Source organism: Camelus bactrianus, chromosome 7 (genome assembly GCF_048773025.1).
Source record: "Camelus bactrianus isolate YW-2024 breed Bactrian camel chromosome 7, ASM4877302v1, whole genome shotgun sequence".
In the NCBI taxonomy this organism is placed as follows: Eukaryota; Metazoa; Chordata; class Mammalia; order Artiodactyla; family Camelidae; genus Camelus; species Camelus bactrianus.
The window spans coordinates 53510289-53528714 of record NC_133545.1 but is presented as its reverse complement, the minus strand read 5'-3'; the positions used below and the strand labels follow the sequence as shown (position 1 = coordinate 53528714).

The following is an 18426-nucleotide window of genomic DNA, read 5'->3' as shown; positions in this document are numbered from 1 at the left end:
GGTATAACATAAATAAATACTAGAGATAGAACTTATACCATTATAAATATAATTAACCCTGCTGTAAGGTATGTTTCAAAATTCCTGAAAGAGAAGATCTTAAAAGTTCTCATCACACCCTAAAAGCCATTATTCTGTCTTTCTTCATAAGTATATAAGATGATAGATGTTAACTAAACTTACTGTGATAATCACTCCATGATGTAAGACAAATCATTATGCTGTACACCTTAAACTTATACAGTACTATACATCAATTACATCCTAATAAAACTGGAAGAAACAACCCCCCCAGTAGGGTACTGGCATAAAAAGATACATAAACCAATGGAACAAAATCAAAAGCCAAGAAATAAACCCATGCATATATAGTTAACCTATATCTGACAATGGAGCCAAGATAAGTCAATGAAGATAAGATACTCTCTTTAATAAACGGTAGTGGGAAAATTGGATATTCACATGTAAAAGGTAGACCTCTATTTTACACCACTCACAAAAACTAATTCTAAATGGATTAAACACTTAAACATAAGACCTGAAACTACACAACTTCTAAAAGAAAACACAGCAAAAAAATCACTTTGACACAGCCTTCACAATGATTTTTTGATAATAGCATCTAAAACATAAGCAACAACAACAGTAAAAAACACAACACAATTACACTGCATAGCACAGGAAAATATATACAAGATCTTGTGGTGGCTCACAGTGAAAAAAAATGTGATAATGAAGATGTGTCTCTTCATGTATAACAGAAAAATTGTGCTCTATACTGGAATTTGACACAACACTGTAAAATGACTACAGCTGAATAAAAAAATGTTAAACAAAAAAACACAACAACTGAGACTACATCAAACTTAAAGCTTATACATGCTAAAATAAATGAAGAAAATAAAAAGATAAGCTAAGGAATGTGAAAAATATTTGAAAGTCATATATATCATAAAGGGCTAATATAAAACCAAAGATTTCACAAAACTCATTAGTAACAAAATCAAACAATCCAGTTAAAAGTTTGGGAAAGGGCCTAAATAGACATTTTTTCCAAAACATATGTACAGATGGCCAAAAGGGACATGAAAAGGTGCGCCACCTCGCTAACAGTCAGAGAAAGGCAAATGAAAACAATAACATATCAGCTTATGCCTATTAGAATAGCTACCATCAAAAAGATAAGAGACAAAATTTGGACATGTGAAGAAAAGAGAACATTTGTATCCTCTTGGTGGAATTGTGAAATTGTACAGCCATTATGAAAAACAGTATGGAAGTTTTCCAAAAAATTAAAAATAGAACTACCATATAATCCAACAATTGCACTTCTAGCTATATATTGGAAAGAAATGAAAGCATCATGTAAAAGAGACATGTTTCCCCTCTGTTCATTGCAGGATATGTATATGTGTGTGTGTGTGTGTGTGTATGTATAAATTATATTGTATCTTTATTATATGTAAGTATATATAATAAAATAATGAACACATATAATATAATGAAACAATATAATAAGATACTATTCAGCCATATAGAAGAAGAAAATCCTGTCATTTGCAACAATGTGGATAGACCTTGGGACATTATGCTAGGTTACATAAGTTAGAGAAAGACAAGTACCATATGATCTCACTTATATGTAAAATCTAAAACAAACAAACCAAACTCAAAAAAAAGAAATCAGATTTGTGGTTTCCAGACATAGAGAGTGGAGAAATTGTATGAAGGTGGACAAAAGGCACAAATCTACAGTAACTACGTGGTATGTAATATACAATGTGATGATACTGATGACTATAGGTCACACGGCTGGACAGTATATTGAAAGGTGCTGTTAGAGAAGATCCTGAAAGTTCTCATTTTCAGCAAAACATTATTTTTCTAAGTTTACAGGATGATGGATGTTAACAAAGCTTATTGTGATAATCATTTCACAATACGTGTAAGTCAAGTCCTTATGCTCTACAAGTTAAACTCCTGCAGTGCTAGACATCAATTATGTCTCAATAAAACTAAAAGATAATCATGTAGAGTAGACTATCTGCAACCTTGTAATATAAAATTGGCAAAACATGGAAAAATTTCATGCCAATTACTACTGAAATAAAGGTCAGTGACTTCACATAAAACTGGGCAAAGGCTCTAGTTGCTGATGATTCCCTATCTCCACAGCCATTCCTTGCAAACTATGTAACTAGCTCCTCCATCTCAGGCTAGGGGTAGACTGGCCAATCGCAGGCACTGACAGAAGACTGAGGACGGCAAGAGAGAAAGGATTCAAGATATTTCTCTGTCTTTATCCATCTCTGGCACTGTTTTCTCCTAGTAGTGGTGTCCCCATCATGATCTAAACTCCTGCTGCACAGCCCTGGCTTACACTGGGCTTGTACTACTAATATTCAGACTCATGGCCCAACAAACTGGGTACTTATCCTCAACGGCACTAAGAAGCAAGAAAATGCAAATAAAATTTTCAAATACAACTAGGTTGTTCTACAATCATGTTATCAAATGTTATTTAACACACATTAAATATTGTTAAAAAGGCCATGATACCCAAAGCAATCTACAGATTTAATACAATCCCTATCAAATTACCCAGGACATTTTTCACAGGACTAGAATAAATAATCCTAAAATTGATACAGAATAATAAAGGACCCAGAATTGCCAAACCAATACTAAAGAAAAATAACGAAGCTGGAGGACTAACCATCCCAAACTTCAGACAACACTACAGAACTACAGTAATCAAAACAATCAGACATATGCATCAATGGAACAGAATAAACAGCCCAGAAATAAATCCACACACTTATGGTCAATTAATATTTAGCAAAGGAGACAAGAGCATACAATGGAGTAAAGACAGTCTCTTCAGCAAATGGTGTAGGGAAAACTGGGTATTTGCATGTAAATCACTGAAGTTAGAACACTCCCTCACACCATTCACAAAAATTAACTCAAAATAGCTTAAAGACTTAAACATAACACAAGACACTATAAACCTCTTAGAAGAAAACAGACAAAACATTCTCTGACAGAAATCTTAGCAATACTCTCCTAGGGCAGTCTACCCAAGGAATAGAAATAAAAGCAAAAATTAAAAAAAAAAAAGGACGTAATTTAACTTATACACTCTTGCACAGCAAAGGAAACCATAAGCAAAACAAAATGACAACCTACAAAATGAGAAAAAGTATCTGCAAAAGATGAGACTGACAAAACCCCAATCTCCAGAATATATAAACAGCTCATACAACATAAAACAAGAAAAAAAACGAAACACCCCAATCCAAAAATGGGCAAAAGACCTAAAACAGCCATTCTCCAATGAAGACATACAAATGGCCAACAAGAACATGAAAAAATGCTCAATATCACTACTTATCAGAGACAAAACTCCATAAATGATAAGAGCTGTAGAGGGTGTGCAGAAAAGGGAACCTCCTACACTGTTGGTGGGAATATAGTTTGGTGCAGCTGTTATGGAAAACAGTATGCCAATTCCTCAAAAAAATAAAAATAGACTTATGATATGATCCAGCAATCCCACTCCTGGGCATATATCCAGAGGGAACCTTAATGCACTCCAGTGTTCATAGCAGCACTATTTACAATAGCAAAGACCTGGAAACAGCCTAAATGTCCATCGACAGATGACTAGATAAAGTTGTGGTATATGTATACAATGGAATACTACACCACCATTAAAAAGAATAAAATAATACCATTTGCAGCAACATGGATGGACCTGGAGAAGGTCATTCTAAGTGAAGGAAGCCAAAAAGAGAAATAAATATACCATAAGATATCACTTATATATGGAATCAAAAAAACAAAGGCAAACAAATTTATATACAAAACAGAAAGAGACACACAGACATAGAAAACAAACTTACAGTTACCAACGGGAGAAAGGAGTAGGAAGGGATAAACTGGGAGTCTGAGATTTGCACGTACTAGCTAATATATATATAATAGATAAACAACAAGTTCATACTGTGTAGCACAGGAAACTCTATTCAATATTTTGAAGTAACTTATCGTAAAAAAGAATATGAAAAGGAATATATATATGTTCATGTAGGACTGAAGCATTAAGCTGTACACCAGAAGCTGACACACTGAAAACTGACTATACTTCTACATATATATAGACAGAGAGTCAGAGAGACAGAGAGAGAGAGAGAGAGTGAGCGCATACAAGCATTAAAGGCTCAACCAAAAAAAAAAAACAACTGTTGGAATCAACTAAGAAATATAGTAATTTCTCATATAGAAACTTTGAGATATAGAATGGTTTACTTTCACAGGGGAAAAAAAGGTAAAGCCCCACAAAATTGAGAACACATTTTTAATATTTAGAGAATATCTCCATCATTTGGACAGTGGCTTTGTTTTCCGTTTTATTCGGTTTGTTTGTTTCTAGCCGTCACTTAACGAAGAGTTTCTATCACCGTGCTGTTATCCTTACAAGACATTTTTACCTCTCCAAAATTTCCATAAGATATTTGGTTCATGCCAAAAGATCTTTGACATCTGATCCTATCTAAAACATAATCATATTGATCCATACCAAATGGTTTTGGAGAAGACCAAATATCAAGGACATTTTGGCACTGACCAAACGTCCTTTGGAAAGGACCAAAACGTCTGCTCACCCTTGTTATAAATTTGACTCACACTGAATTGGTCTGAAGGATTCTAAGCAAATCAAAGTTATTATATTTGACTTTCAGTATCAGAGTATGCGTTCACTGGACCTACTAATCAGTTATAATGCTGTTAAACGTACTGCCATCAGCACTCTGGGGAGACAGGAAACCCTAATTTGTGGTATTTGCAGTAACTGCAGTACTCTCATTATGGTGTACGTTTTGTAGACAAAGTAGTGAAGAGATACTCATAAAACTACCAGCCAGTCTCAAAGCTAAGCTTTAAAACCTTGTAAATTTTTTATGGAAGAAAAGCTTGACATCAACTGTCTCACGCAGAAAGAATATTAGAGATCAGCTATTACATAATACCACTCATAGAGAATTCAAGTCTTACGACAAATGAAAATGGACACACGTAAAGGCAATTTATATTCTCTAAAGCCAATTATCACCTTATCTCCTAATATACTTATTTACCCCTTTCCTAACTTGTAGACTCATTTATAACTTCAAAAGTTCTGTATATTATATTGTAATTTCAACTTAACCTGCATCCTTTTACTTTCATATTACTAAGTTGATTAAAAGCATTTACAATCTAATGCTATGAAATGTGATTAGTAATGTCATATTTCTTAAGGTTATTTTGTCAACACTTGGCACACTGAATCTAATCTGATCAAGTTATAGATAATATTACCTTGTTTACAAATCTGATTTACGGTAATTGGCATAAAACTATAACTCGACTTTAATAATTTATCTATCAATTGGAGACATAGCAGATCATTTCATTTAATTATATCCTTTCAAAAAAGTAGATATGAAGAAATTTTAAAAACGCTGCTTCGCACTTCAGGCAACTGTAAGATACTTTACATCACTCATTCGTTACTGAAAGCTGCTACTCTTCGGATGGGAGTACCTTTAGTGTGAATCCTCTACATAAAATGGGTAACTATATTCTTTGAGAAATCTACCTTTAGATATAGTGTATTCCAGTCCTGTAATTCTTTTTCTTTTCTTCCAAGTAAAAGATCTGTTATCACTAGATCACTATAGATTAAGACTGATTGCGTGTGTCACACCCTTTCCATGTTTCCCCCCCCCAAAAAAAATTGTAAATAATTGGACAGTAGTTATTATTAAAATTATCCTCTAAATTAGTTTCTTTTACAAGATACTCCAAGGCACTGCCAATACAAATGCAGTCTTAGAATCAAAATCTCAACTGTGTGGCTGTAAAAACCTTTGTTAAGAACTGAGAAAAATTTAAGAGTATGCCTCATTGAAACATTCTTCTAGACAACCAGGCTTCTAACACTCAGTCCAAGGTACAAAGAGGGCTTTTTCAAAGAAATTTCCAGCTCTTTAGTCTCATAGAATGGACTCAAATTTTATACTCAGGAAGGCCACAAAGTTTCTAAGCCTGTACTGAAAGGAACACTGATCACTCAAAATTAAAACAAGTCTTTGAGACCCCAAATTCTAGCAAGTAGGACACAGCCTAAGAAAGCTGCTCACCTGCATACACGGGGTAGATTTTAGGGCCAAGGATGACCCATTTGGGAGAGATGGGAGCACAGAGGGTAAAGGCAAGAGGCATGCACAATCCATCCAAGAAAGTCATAAGGACTCCTAACCAAGGGACAGGCATGTGCCCAGGTAAATTTCAAGATTTCTGTGGACCAGTGACTACTATGTGCTTCCCTCTTTTTGCAAATGAGAGTCTTCATTGTACTGTCCTCATCTCACCGTGGTATATTGTGTTTGTGGCAGTCAAGTAACTTGACTATGACAGAGTCTATAGCTTTGCATATCAGGAAGGACCTGATGCACTTCATCTCAACCTGGACTTGACTAGATAACAAGATGCTGAACTCTGAGCCTGATGCAATAACGGGATGACACTTCGCAGTTCCTGGGGAGTGCTGAGGGTATCTTGCATGCAAGACAAATTTACATAATTTGTAGCTGCTCTAAAGACGGCCCGTTTTTATTCTTCTTCCCATCAGTATGTGGACTTTATTCCCTTTCCTCTTGAATCTGCATTACCCCTGTGACAGCTTAACAAACAGAATGTACTGAAAGTGACAGTGTACCAATCACAGATAGACTTTTTAAAGAGAACTTATAGGGTGGTCTACTTCCTCCCTCTAGGATTTCTCACTCTTGGAAGACTACTTCTGGGAACTCAGTCATCACGCTGTGCAGTGCCCACGACAAATGTACGGGACACCTCCTGATGTTCCAACTGTCAGTCTCAGATGAGCTCCCAGCCACCAGCCTGCATCAGATACTGACCATGTGAACCGGCCATCTTGGCCGTCCAGAACAACTGATCCCACACATGATGCGACCAAAGTTGACATTATCAGGTAAGAAAGCCATGTAGCTTAACACAGTCAACACCAAGACCAGCGAGCAATAATAAAACAGTTGTTGTTTTAGGCTACTAAATTCTGGAGTGGCTTGTTATGAGACAGTAAGTAACTGAAATAGGGGGTGTCCGTGTGTGGGCGGGAATAAAGGCATGAGAACGGAAGAGACTTAACAGGCGAGAAAGTTACATGAAAGAAAAGAGGCTGACAAGAGAATCCTGGGACTTCAGAACTGCTACGCAGAAGAACAGAAGACGGCAACAGAATCTGTGAAACATGTTCATAAAGGTAGAAGGGAACAGAGGAGATTGGGAGTGACCTCTAAGCCAGTGGAAGAGACAGGAGCCACAGAGGTTAGTGCTAATGAGAAATCAAATAAGATACAGCTGGTAATTGCTTGTTACATTTAATGACATGGAAGTCAGAGGTGGTCTTAGCAAAAATAGATCGGCAAACTGACAGGGAAGAAGCCAGACTGGTAGAGGTAGAGGTAGTTGAAGAATAAACAGTAAATGAATAGAGAAAAAATGTATGTAAAGGTTGAAATTACCTGTATCTGCTGATGAAAAGGAAAACAGTACACAAGTCAGGGTGAGAGAAAAATATTTTACTCTTTCCAGAAAGGATCCTCAAACAACAATACATCCATTTAGGCACTGTCTATGCCCATTGTCCAAACACACAACAACCTCAAAAGAACATTTGCTACAAAGCAGATTTTGTAATAACTTAGCTGTATTATGGATCCAAAGGAAATTATTTACTGACATATTAAATGACCGTGTTAAAAATCACATAATGAAATCAACAGTGGATATTTAACCTTAAGATTTTATAGCTCTAAAAGACTATCTTTTAAAAATTTAGGAAAATTCGTTCTTCTAAAATAAACTGCAATTTATCTTTTGAGTAGACCATCCCTTTTTAGGGAAGGAATTACTAGAGTAATACTCAAAACTGTGAAAAAAGTCTACTTACTGCTATGAAATAAAATACAGAAAATCATTTAGCTTGACAGACTTCTGAGGAAAATTGTGGGTACCTAACACTGTGGGTAAAGTTAGATAATGCCCTTCCCATACGTATGTCTATCTGTACATGAATTTACACACATGCATAAGCATCTTTGGAGAGCTGCATAGCTTACACCCTGGTTCTTATTCTGGGTGTTTCATAGTTATCAACATGTCTCTGAAAGAATGAGTTGTTGTGTTCAAGTAAGAGTAAAGAGTAGCAAACACAAATGGCACTGAAAGAGAATACAAGAAAGGGAAGGCTCTGGACAAGTGACTTGGGAAAGAGAATACAAGAACGGGCGGTTAGAGGAATTTCCTGAGAGCAGCATGTGGCTTGATTCAAAAAGCCATCTTGATCCAGATATACTGGCAGTAGAGGAAGCGATCTTGGGGCAACTACTACGAGGGTGTAATGTGAAAGATAAAATTATACGAAAAATCGGTTAAGTCATTCTTCAGGATAGAGGCAGTCTTCTGAGAGAACTCCTCACAAAAAAAGATGCACCCTCCCCTGCTCCCTGAGATTCTTTGCAGTCTCAAGAAATCAGCAGCCTTGATCGGGGAACTTGGGTGAGTCAGGTCACTGACCCACTTTATTTTCCCTACATCCCTTGTCTATTCTGGGGTGTAAATTACTGCCTAATTGACACTCTTCCCTTGGTCAAAATTGTCTTTGCTGACCCATTCTCTCCTTAACTTAGTCTGACAGGAAATTAGCAAAAAGGGGATTTTCATCCTGTTCTCTTCCCTCTTCCAGATCTTGGAACTTTTCATTTTCAGGAAGCTGAAGAATGAGTTAAATAAAATTCTAAGAGCAGTTAACAAGACCACATAAGATACTCTGTTTCTAAGATCATCTTATGATGCAAAACCACAAACCAGAACAAAATTTTTTGTAATATTTAAGCAATCTGCTCAATTCCACCTGTTGCAGTTGAAGGAAAGTAAGGACAGGGAACAGGGACAAAGTAATTCTTTCAATCAATCAAATGTCACTTCTTTGATTTCTAGCCCAAGCAGAGCAAATCAGGAAGCTTCCATAAGCTCAACGAGCCTCCCAAATATGCCTTTGTGCTAGCTCAGCTCTTGCCAGTTGCCACCCTCTCTAAGCATCCTATTTTGACAATAATCCTAAGTGCTTTCAAAGTTTTACTACTACATACATTAAAAACTATATGCTAGACAGTATTTTTTCAACAAGTGCTAAAAGATACTAGTTTTGTGCCCTGATTGTTAACATGGATCAAACACAACAAATTAAAACACACACACACGCAAACAACTGCAATACCAAAAATGCCATCTGGCTTACTTAGCACCAAGTCACCAATACTGAGAGAACATTTCAACGTATTAACCAAATGCCCTCAAATTAAAATAAAACCAACCAATTTCCAAATTGTTGAAGGTGTATAATTATACCAGTACTCCTCAACTGGAAAGGATTTTGTCTCCCATGGGGCATTTGTCTGAAGACGGTTTTGTCTGTCACAACTATTGGAAGAGGTGCTACTGGCATCTAGCAGGGAGAGACCCCGAGATGCCGCTAAATGTCCTCAGAGACACAGGCCGACCCCTCCGACAATTATTAAAACATCAAAGGGGCCAGATTGGAGAAATTCTAGACTTATCCAAAGTCCAATTTCTTTCTCTTTATTTATGAAACCTCCTCCCCCTGGTTTGTGACAACAAAATAAGAGCATAGGCATGGAGAAAGACACATACATTCCAATCCAGGATGATTTTCAGTGAATGGAGAGGAAAATTACTATTGCTATATCTGAAAACAATACCTGGACATTAAACATTTCAGTGAGAATACCCAACAGACTAGAATCTTTGTACAACTTTATCTTTTAGATAAATTTGAACTTCAGCAACGTTTTGAAATACAGGTCAAGTCTCCAGTATTCTAATTTTATAAACTTTCTACAATGTTCTAAGCATTTATTTTTCTCGTGCAAATGCCAGACAGGATACTGAGGTACTCAGGAGAAAAATGACTCCAAATCTATAGACACAAGACTAATATTACAGTGATTGTTTTAAGTTACAGACTAAAATTAGTAAGATCAAAGTAAAAAAATACGATTTAAATTAATTCAGTTAAACATTATTAATCAATACCCACTTCCATTAATTTTATTTTTCCCACCATTCAGACTTATATACTAATTTTCAGAGGTAGAAAAAATGAAGGAAAGGGTATACAAATTCTTCACACAGATTCTGCGGCAATGATCTCAAGAGGTCCAGTGGGGAGAAGCAAATTGACTCTCTGGGAACTTTATTAGGTAAGAAGGACACAGGCTTCAAAAATGGCCCTGTGTTGAAGATAAGAAAAATCTTTCCTGGCAACACTTTCTTTTCCTTTCCAAACACTTCATTTACAAGAAATGCCATGATAAAAGTTTTGGGAACAAAGTCTATATAATCTATGTGTTTTGTCATATGCAGACACACACCGTGAATCCAAATGATAAGCTAATAGTTCATCTATATTGAGTTTTAGCAAGGATGCAACCATATTACAATATTTCAACTTTAGAGAGAAAGGGGTACTGGTTTTTAAACTAGGATGATGAATTGACCCAAAAGTTCCTCTCCTAAAAGACAATCCTTAGAACACTACTTTCTTACGTTGCCATATGGTGGGGGGAAGGGGGGAATGTTCCTAAGAGGTTTGGAACATACTGCTTATGTTAATTCTTCTTTGAGATTAAAGAAGTGTTTGAGAAGTACATATTAGAAGAGTTAAGTCTTTGAGAAACCTAGTTAACTGTTTCTAGCATGTGACATTTTTTGTTGTTGTTGAGTTATCCAGTGTGGTCTATAAGCCAATTAACAAACTTCGGCACTAATATCCTGACTAAAGTTTAGAAAATAGATGTCTAGGACATGAACAGTAGTGTTGGAGGTATCAGCTGTCTGTTGCTATGTAACAAACTATTATATCCTAGTTTCCATGGGTCACAGGTCAACGAACAGCTTAGCTGAGTTTACTGTTGAAGGTCTCATAAGGCTCAAATCAGGAGTGGACTACGGCTTAGGTCATACATGGACCTCAAGAACCCCTTTCAAGCTTAAGTGCTGTCAACATAATTCACTTCCTAGTAGCTATAGGACTCACAGAGCTTGCTTCTTCGGGGCTAGCAGGAGAGGGAGCATTTCTGCTGCTTCAAGTCTCCGACCTCTAGTCCTTCCTTTAAAGCATTCACCTGACTACATCAGGCCCATCCAGGATCATCTCCTTTTTGATAAACTTGAATCAACTGATTAGGAACCTTAACTGCATCTGCAAAATCCCTTCACTTTTGCCATAACACATGATCTAATCACGAGAGTCAAATCTCTTATATTAACAGGTCCCAGCTACACTCGTGGGCGGGGGATATACAAACACTTGAATACCACAATATGGGAATCGTGGGGCCATCTGGTGATCCAGTGTGCATTGAAGATTTTCATGAAAAGCAGTAAACATAGTAGACAGCTCAAAGGAAAGGATAAAAAATCATAAAAGGATCTCAGACCCACAATCACCCTATTTCCCAAAGGCCTACCGATGGCCAGTGTTCCAAGAGAAATAATTACCATGTCACAGACTGCATTCTTCAGACTGCTTCACTTAAGAGTATTTCCATTCACATAAGTAACTATTGCTCAAAGTTCTAAGCCAGGACTAAAGGAAACATGCAAGGAAACGGCAAACATTTTCTGGTACCTTTTCAAATTTATTATTAGACTGTTATCCTGGTATTTTTTTCTAATGAACATTTAGGGCCATTAAGTCACTGGGCAAGGATGAAAAATATATCACACTTGGCCCATATTGAAAAAATACATTATCATGCCTTCTCAAGAAATGGCAAATCACATTAACAGACAAGCCATAATAAAGTTCAACAGAACTTGTCAGAATTAATTTCTAATGCCTAGAATCTAGATTTCAAAAGTCCTATTTTCCCAAACTTTGTCTTCACTGAAAGACTGCAAAATTTTTTCTGATGACAATCACTAGTGAAAATGTTTTTACTATCTTGACACTAAATAATCCTTTAAGAAAATTAGCCTGTGACAATGAGTGTGTATATGTCCATGAATGACTGAAAAATTGTGCTGAACACTGGGATTTGACACAACATTGTAAAATGATTATAAATCAATAAAAAATGTTAAAAAAAAAAAAAAGAAAATTAGCCTAACCTTTACGTTATATTCAAACTTAAGAGGAAAAAAGAAAACAACTAAAAAAGTAAGGAAGAGACAGAATATTTTTTATCATAATTAACTTCGAGTTTAACCTTCTTAAAATGAACATATGTAATGCAGAAACACAACCCATGGAAAGCAACACAGACTGAAGTCTATTACTGTCTTTGTTGTTTTATTAAATCATACATAATAGGCTTTTTAAGTGAAAGTAGAGTCTCATTCCTGTATTTACAATTATGGTTTTTCGTCTATTGATTTAAAAAATATTTCGTTTCTCTTCTCAACAGGAAGTATGAGATCACTGATAAAACTCAAAGCCATATGTCTTGATAGAGCACTGTTCTTTGCACCAGTTATTCTCTGTACTTATTGCATATTTTAAATTATTTATATTTCAGAGGAAAGGGTTAGCTAGGTGATTTACGTACAAGCGGGGAAATCCCAGTCCACACAACTAGCTATACAGAAGACAACTGAAGCTTACTTCTGAATATTTATAGGTATTTTTGAGAATTACATTATTATCCTGATTTTGGAACTGACAGCAAAAAAGCAAGAAAAGTTCCTTTTGGAGAAAAAATACAACAGATCCAAGTTTCAAATCCCACTGTACTGGGACATAAATCAAATAGAAAGATATAATTTCATACAGAGCTGATTCTCTATTAAGAAAGGGGATGTGGGTTCTGGGAGGCATGCACTTAATTCTGACTTATGCACACCACATTTTTGTCCGTAGAATTGTACAAATCGCCCTGTGAAAAAGGTTAATCAAATGTGTAGCGTGACTTAGGAGAAAATGCCTGGGACAGCTGACCGATTCATATCTGCTGGGGGAGATCCATAATGTCTCAATTCTTAATTATCTACTCTTTTGTGCATTAAAAAAAAAAAGTGGCCAATAAAATGTCAGCCAAGAAACGCAGTGTTCATTCCTTTCAGGTTTATTTTAAACCTACTGCACTTAGGCTAGAGCAAAATCAATTTTTCATGAATATCTACCCCAGTAGATTGCACCTCCAGCCAGTTCAGCTCCCCAGAGAATTTTCAAAAGAGATTTATCAAGTAACAAGTAACACCTCAGGAAAAAGAAACAGGGTTTTTAATTGCTTTGTGCGCCCCATAATTGAAGGCAGGCACCTTCTTGAGGCACTGGCTGCCAAGAGGAGTGAGACTCCAGTTGGCCCTGCCTAATTAATCCTGTGATACAAACCTTCTGGCTTCAATTTTCACATTTCTGTCTCTTTTTAGAGGTGATAATAAAACTAAAAATTTATGTTGGTTACTGTATGACTATAACTGTGCCAGCGGAACACAAATAAAACCATATGGGCTCAGGAGACCTTGTCTCCACATTTCTGGTTTCTCTGTGGTGTGAGGCACAGGGGCAAGATCTGTGCTAATGAGGACAATGTAGGGAAAACTCAGGAGCAGGGCAGCAGGGCAGGTCAGCTCCTGCCTGTGAGTCCGCTCTGCTAGGATGACTCATGGAAGCATACGCCTTTTTTTATTGACCAAAAAAAAAAAAAAGCTCAAAATAGAACTGTACGTGCTGAAAGCTCAACGGCTCAGCAACGACAGATCACAAAACTGCACAAAGCTTTTAACGATAAAAAGACAAATTGGATGGCTTAGCCTTAAAAAAAAAAACCTGTCCGAGCGATAAGCGCACAGTCTTGTATCTTAATAGCTTACCTATTAAAACGAGTATTAAACATCATCTGTGGGAACAGCATTGTCTGTAGTTGAGCTGCGATGTGTGACACATGTCCCTCATAGCAAATTGGCTCCATTTTTGACACAGGTCAAAACTAATTTGGTTTAATGGAGAACTTTTTTCACAAATATTAACATCATTGATAAATGCCCTGTGGAATGATACTTAAATAAAGAGGTGTCATTAAAAATGCCCCGTCAATAACACATAGTTAGTCCCAGGACAAAATCTATAAGCACAGAAGCATGCAGATTTGTCCTTTTATTAGTGGTGAGACATGCTATTTGTGTTATCCAAAACTATAATACAAAAATACAAAAGCCATGCTATCATTGACATTTTGAACAGTTTTTCCTACATAACACTTCTTCTTCCATCTTGAAATACTCACTGCATGGTTATTTCCAAACAACAGAATGAAAATCTGAAAGATACATCGAATCATGCTGCTCATATATACGTCATCCTTTTTAAAGGGAGAGAGAAATTTCCAAAAATTATGGAGCCTTGGTTATTTTCGTATGCTTAAGATTTTCACAGGTTCTATCACTTCCTTGAACTTTCTTCCTTTTAAATCTATGTTTATATATTTTGGATAGAATTTCCACTCTTTCTGCTGAATTTTTAAAAATATGGGAGCCATCTGGTGGTCAATGATTATATTTTTTCTTAAAAATAAAAACAATTTTGTGTCTTGCAAAATAAAGCATCCTTCTGTTTTTAGGTTGAGTAAGCTTTTTTTTGAGTAAAAGCATTTTAACAAAGGCATCAATTCCCCATTCACATATACCTAGTTAACTGAATATGAAACTAACTTCAAATACTCTGTCTTTACTGGACATGTCAGCTATTGTTTTAATAAATATAATATAGACTATTATTTCCACATGTTTCATACATTTACAGATAACTGCTTTACATGATGCAGGGAGCTGAGAAAAATACAAATATGTTGTTATAAAAGCTTTATAATATGTGGGTCTTCATACTTTTTAAAACAAAACAAGTGATTTTTATAGAATATTCTTCATAAAGGGCTATTTTAGGGAACTAAGTTCAGGATTCCATAAATACATACATATGTGGAATAGAATTTGAAAAGTAAAGATTAAAAAATAAAAACTATACAGGTTCAAGTCCTGGCCAGTGATGTGGGAAACATCAAAACAGAGTTGACGTTAATAGCGTCTGTTGAAATTCTTCATGCCTTGTTCATACTGATTTATAATATGCTGTACATCTTCAAAACGGGCATACTGGATATATATGCACATATATATACATGCATATTATACAAATATACACATACACACATATTATACAATGAGGCTTGTTGTGAATAGCTTAATGCATAATTTCACTCTGATCTCTAACTTATGATTAACTATTGATTTTTTGTTATTAGACTTGGTTACTTGGTTTTACTATTAACACACATCGAGTATTTACTATATGGCAAGTTCTTGACTAAAAGCTTTTATAAATGACCTCATTGAATCCATATAAAATACTACCTACCAGGTACTATTATTTTCCTACTTAACTAGTGAGACATAAGAGGCTCAGAGAAGTAATTTCAGTAAGACTGAGTGGCCTTGGTTTAACCTCCATTCTAACACAAAATACTACACTTTTATCATTCAAAATCAAAATGACAGCCAAACACCCTAATTACTTTTAGTTTTACTATGTTTACAACAACATAATTATGTCCTCAGTCAGCTTTGAATTAGTAGGTAAGGCACCTACTTTATAATCTAAATCTATTACATATCTACCAAGTAACATAGAGACTAAATCATTATGTAGAAATCAAAGAATGCCTGTGTATTTGTCACCTATTGTTTCAGTCCATCAGGCACTCTTTCCTCTTCCCCTTCTACAGAGAACTCCTCCCTTTCCACTGAGGCTCAGCTCTCTCTCTGCTCCATCTCTGCAGTTTGGGGAAGGGTACCAATCCCAGGACTCTGGGGAGTGGGCATGGAACCCCGGCCTGGCCATAGTGACACATTCAGGACAGAGTACAGGACCCAGCCAGGACAAGCAGAAATACTCCCTGGGGTATTTCTACCTTTGGAATGGGAATAAGGACGGTGAGAACTCTCTCCTCTTGCAGATCCCTAAACTGACATGATACAGGCACGAAGCTGTACTCACCCCTGGGCCCCGTGCCAGTCCCCTCAATACACACACGCTCTTCACTACCGGAAGGGATAGAAGAGAACGAGGTGAACACACACAGAATTATGAAGAAAAGCAGAAAGTCTAGAGAAGATATAGCCTGCTTGTCTACCCCTAAGATCCCCAAAGCAGTGTCAATCTTACAGGAGTTACTTCAGTGTTCATGCTACCTCAGAATCCTTCCAAAAAACCCATAGGAGTTTGTTCTGTTTGTGGTTGTTGCTGTTTTGGCTTGAGCTAGTGTGAGTTGGATAGCTGTCACTTGAACATAAGAAGCCATTAGAATTGTACAACGATTACAATACTAGGTTCCTTATAGCAGAAAACACAGATAACCAGTATTTAGCCAATAGTGTCTTCTGAGCGTGTTTTAAGATAAACAATTTCCCTAGGAAAAGAGCCAACGTGCCTGCTTATGGCAGGGAAGTGTGACACAAAGCACCAGACTGGTTGCAGCAAACACAGGAATGAGCCAATTTCCAAAAGCTCAACAGTTTTAATCCCTACCAGCAGTCAATTTTTGTTTTTATCTCACCCTTATATGTGTAAAACCGGACTTAAAATTTGCACACTCGAGGAAAGACACAAACAAACACACACCTTCCTGATTTTAACAAGATCACATTCAGGCCAGGTAATAAGTCCTCTTTGAACTCCATCATCATAGTCCACAGATAAGTGGCAGATATACGGGAAGAAATAGTGTAAATTTGGAGGATGTCAGAACAAATTTAGCTATTGTGCCTAGAGACACAGAATGAAATAAGCCAAATACCATATGCTTTTAAGTTGGACCACTCTAGCTTACTCTCCCAGCTTTGATAAGTGTTATCAGTTACATACTTTACTGAGTCTCTCTGAATGTCCATTTCCTTTCCAATACAAGACAGGAACCATAGTCAACTTCAAGAATAGACGGAATCTATGAAAAGAATAGATGCTCACTAAATAGCAGCTGTTGCTGCGCTTAACAGGTTTTTATTAACAGCAGTATTATTAAGTCTGCATATACTTTTCTTAACCAAAGCACTGGAAAAAAACATGACAGAGAAAAAAGTTTTCCTTATTTACTAACTTTGCTTTTTCTCAATTTTCACAATAAGCTTCTTCTAAAGTCACTAGCGATCAAAAACAACAGTTGAAAAATGTACTGCTCAAGTATAACTGTATGGTCATCACTGCCGACATTAAATATTCTATTATAGTTTTCTTTTACAGTGAATCTTACCATTTAGGTTTATCATGTTTTTCCAAATACTCCATTTATTTATTTATCTTTTGTTTTCTAAAGTGGAGGGAAAGAAATGTTATGGTTTCACAACCCAGTCTTCAGACACTCATTCACAAAAGGTGCACAGTGTATTGTATAATCTGTACTGAATCACTGTTAGCTATATATTTGGACAAAACTATTACATGAAAATATTTAATCTGAGAAGGATTTATTTTAAACAGAGTAAAGCCAAGTCTGAAAATGATTCCCATTATAAATAATAAAATAGCTCAATGTTTCCCAAACTTTTTTGCTCACTGCAATCGTTGAGAAACTTGAAAAAATACTGAGTTTCACTCCCTATCCACCTGCTAGATTTATTATTTAATTGGCTTTGAAATTGGTAGAAGACCAGCCGGTGATTCTAATGTGCAGCAAGTTTGGGAAACACTGGTCTAGCTTCCCCCCGGTGTCTCATGATTGCTTAAGCAGTTCCTAGCTGTTCACTGTCTTTTTCTCTAATCCAAGCATTCCTTAGAGAAACTTCTATTTTGTAACAGATATTGGGGGGAAAAAAGCAAACATTTTTCAATCATTTCATGAAACGAATGTGTTTCATTCTCCAATATTCAACATACTCTGGTAGGGACTAAAAAGCAAGAAAAAAAGTACAAGTTCTCAGAAAATTTTTACAATACAGTTCCCATGACAGATAGGACAAGTACACATAAACATTTTAAAATTCTAAGTATCTCTTTAGGAATAATAATCCTGAGAGGAATTAAAGGCAATGAAAATATTTCTTGAAACACAAGTGAGCCACGTAATTGCAGCCATCATGGAGAAATTCACAGATGATTTTCCTTTGCCAGCTGTTTCTCAACTGTTAGTGAAGTTTGGCTGAAATTGAGACTGTCATCTAGAAACTACCTTGACTGACATTCATCCACACTGGACGTGACCACACAGCTACACATATACAGCCCTTGACTCCTAATAATACTATCTCAGTTCCTTGAATCAGGTATCTAGTCCCATC

The 18426-nt window shown here is 36.2% G+C and overlaps 1 long non-coding RNA gene across 2 annotated transcripts in view; it reads left to right on the top strand.

Annotated features, from left to right (window-relative positions):
• The window catches only part of LOC123613725 (uncharacterized), a 1048954-nt gene extending 1041135 nt beyond the window's left edge, over positions 1-7819 (top strand). For both annotated transcript variants that reach the window (XR_012508401.1, XR_012508400.1), the window contains exon 9: positions 6825-7819. This is a non-coding gene — a long non-coding RNA (uncharacterized LOC123613725). The remainder of the gene's footprint in view (positions 1-6824) is intronic.
• The last annotated feature ends 10607 nt before the right edge of the window (positions 7820-18426 follow it).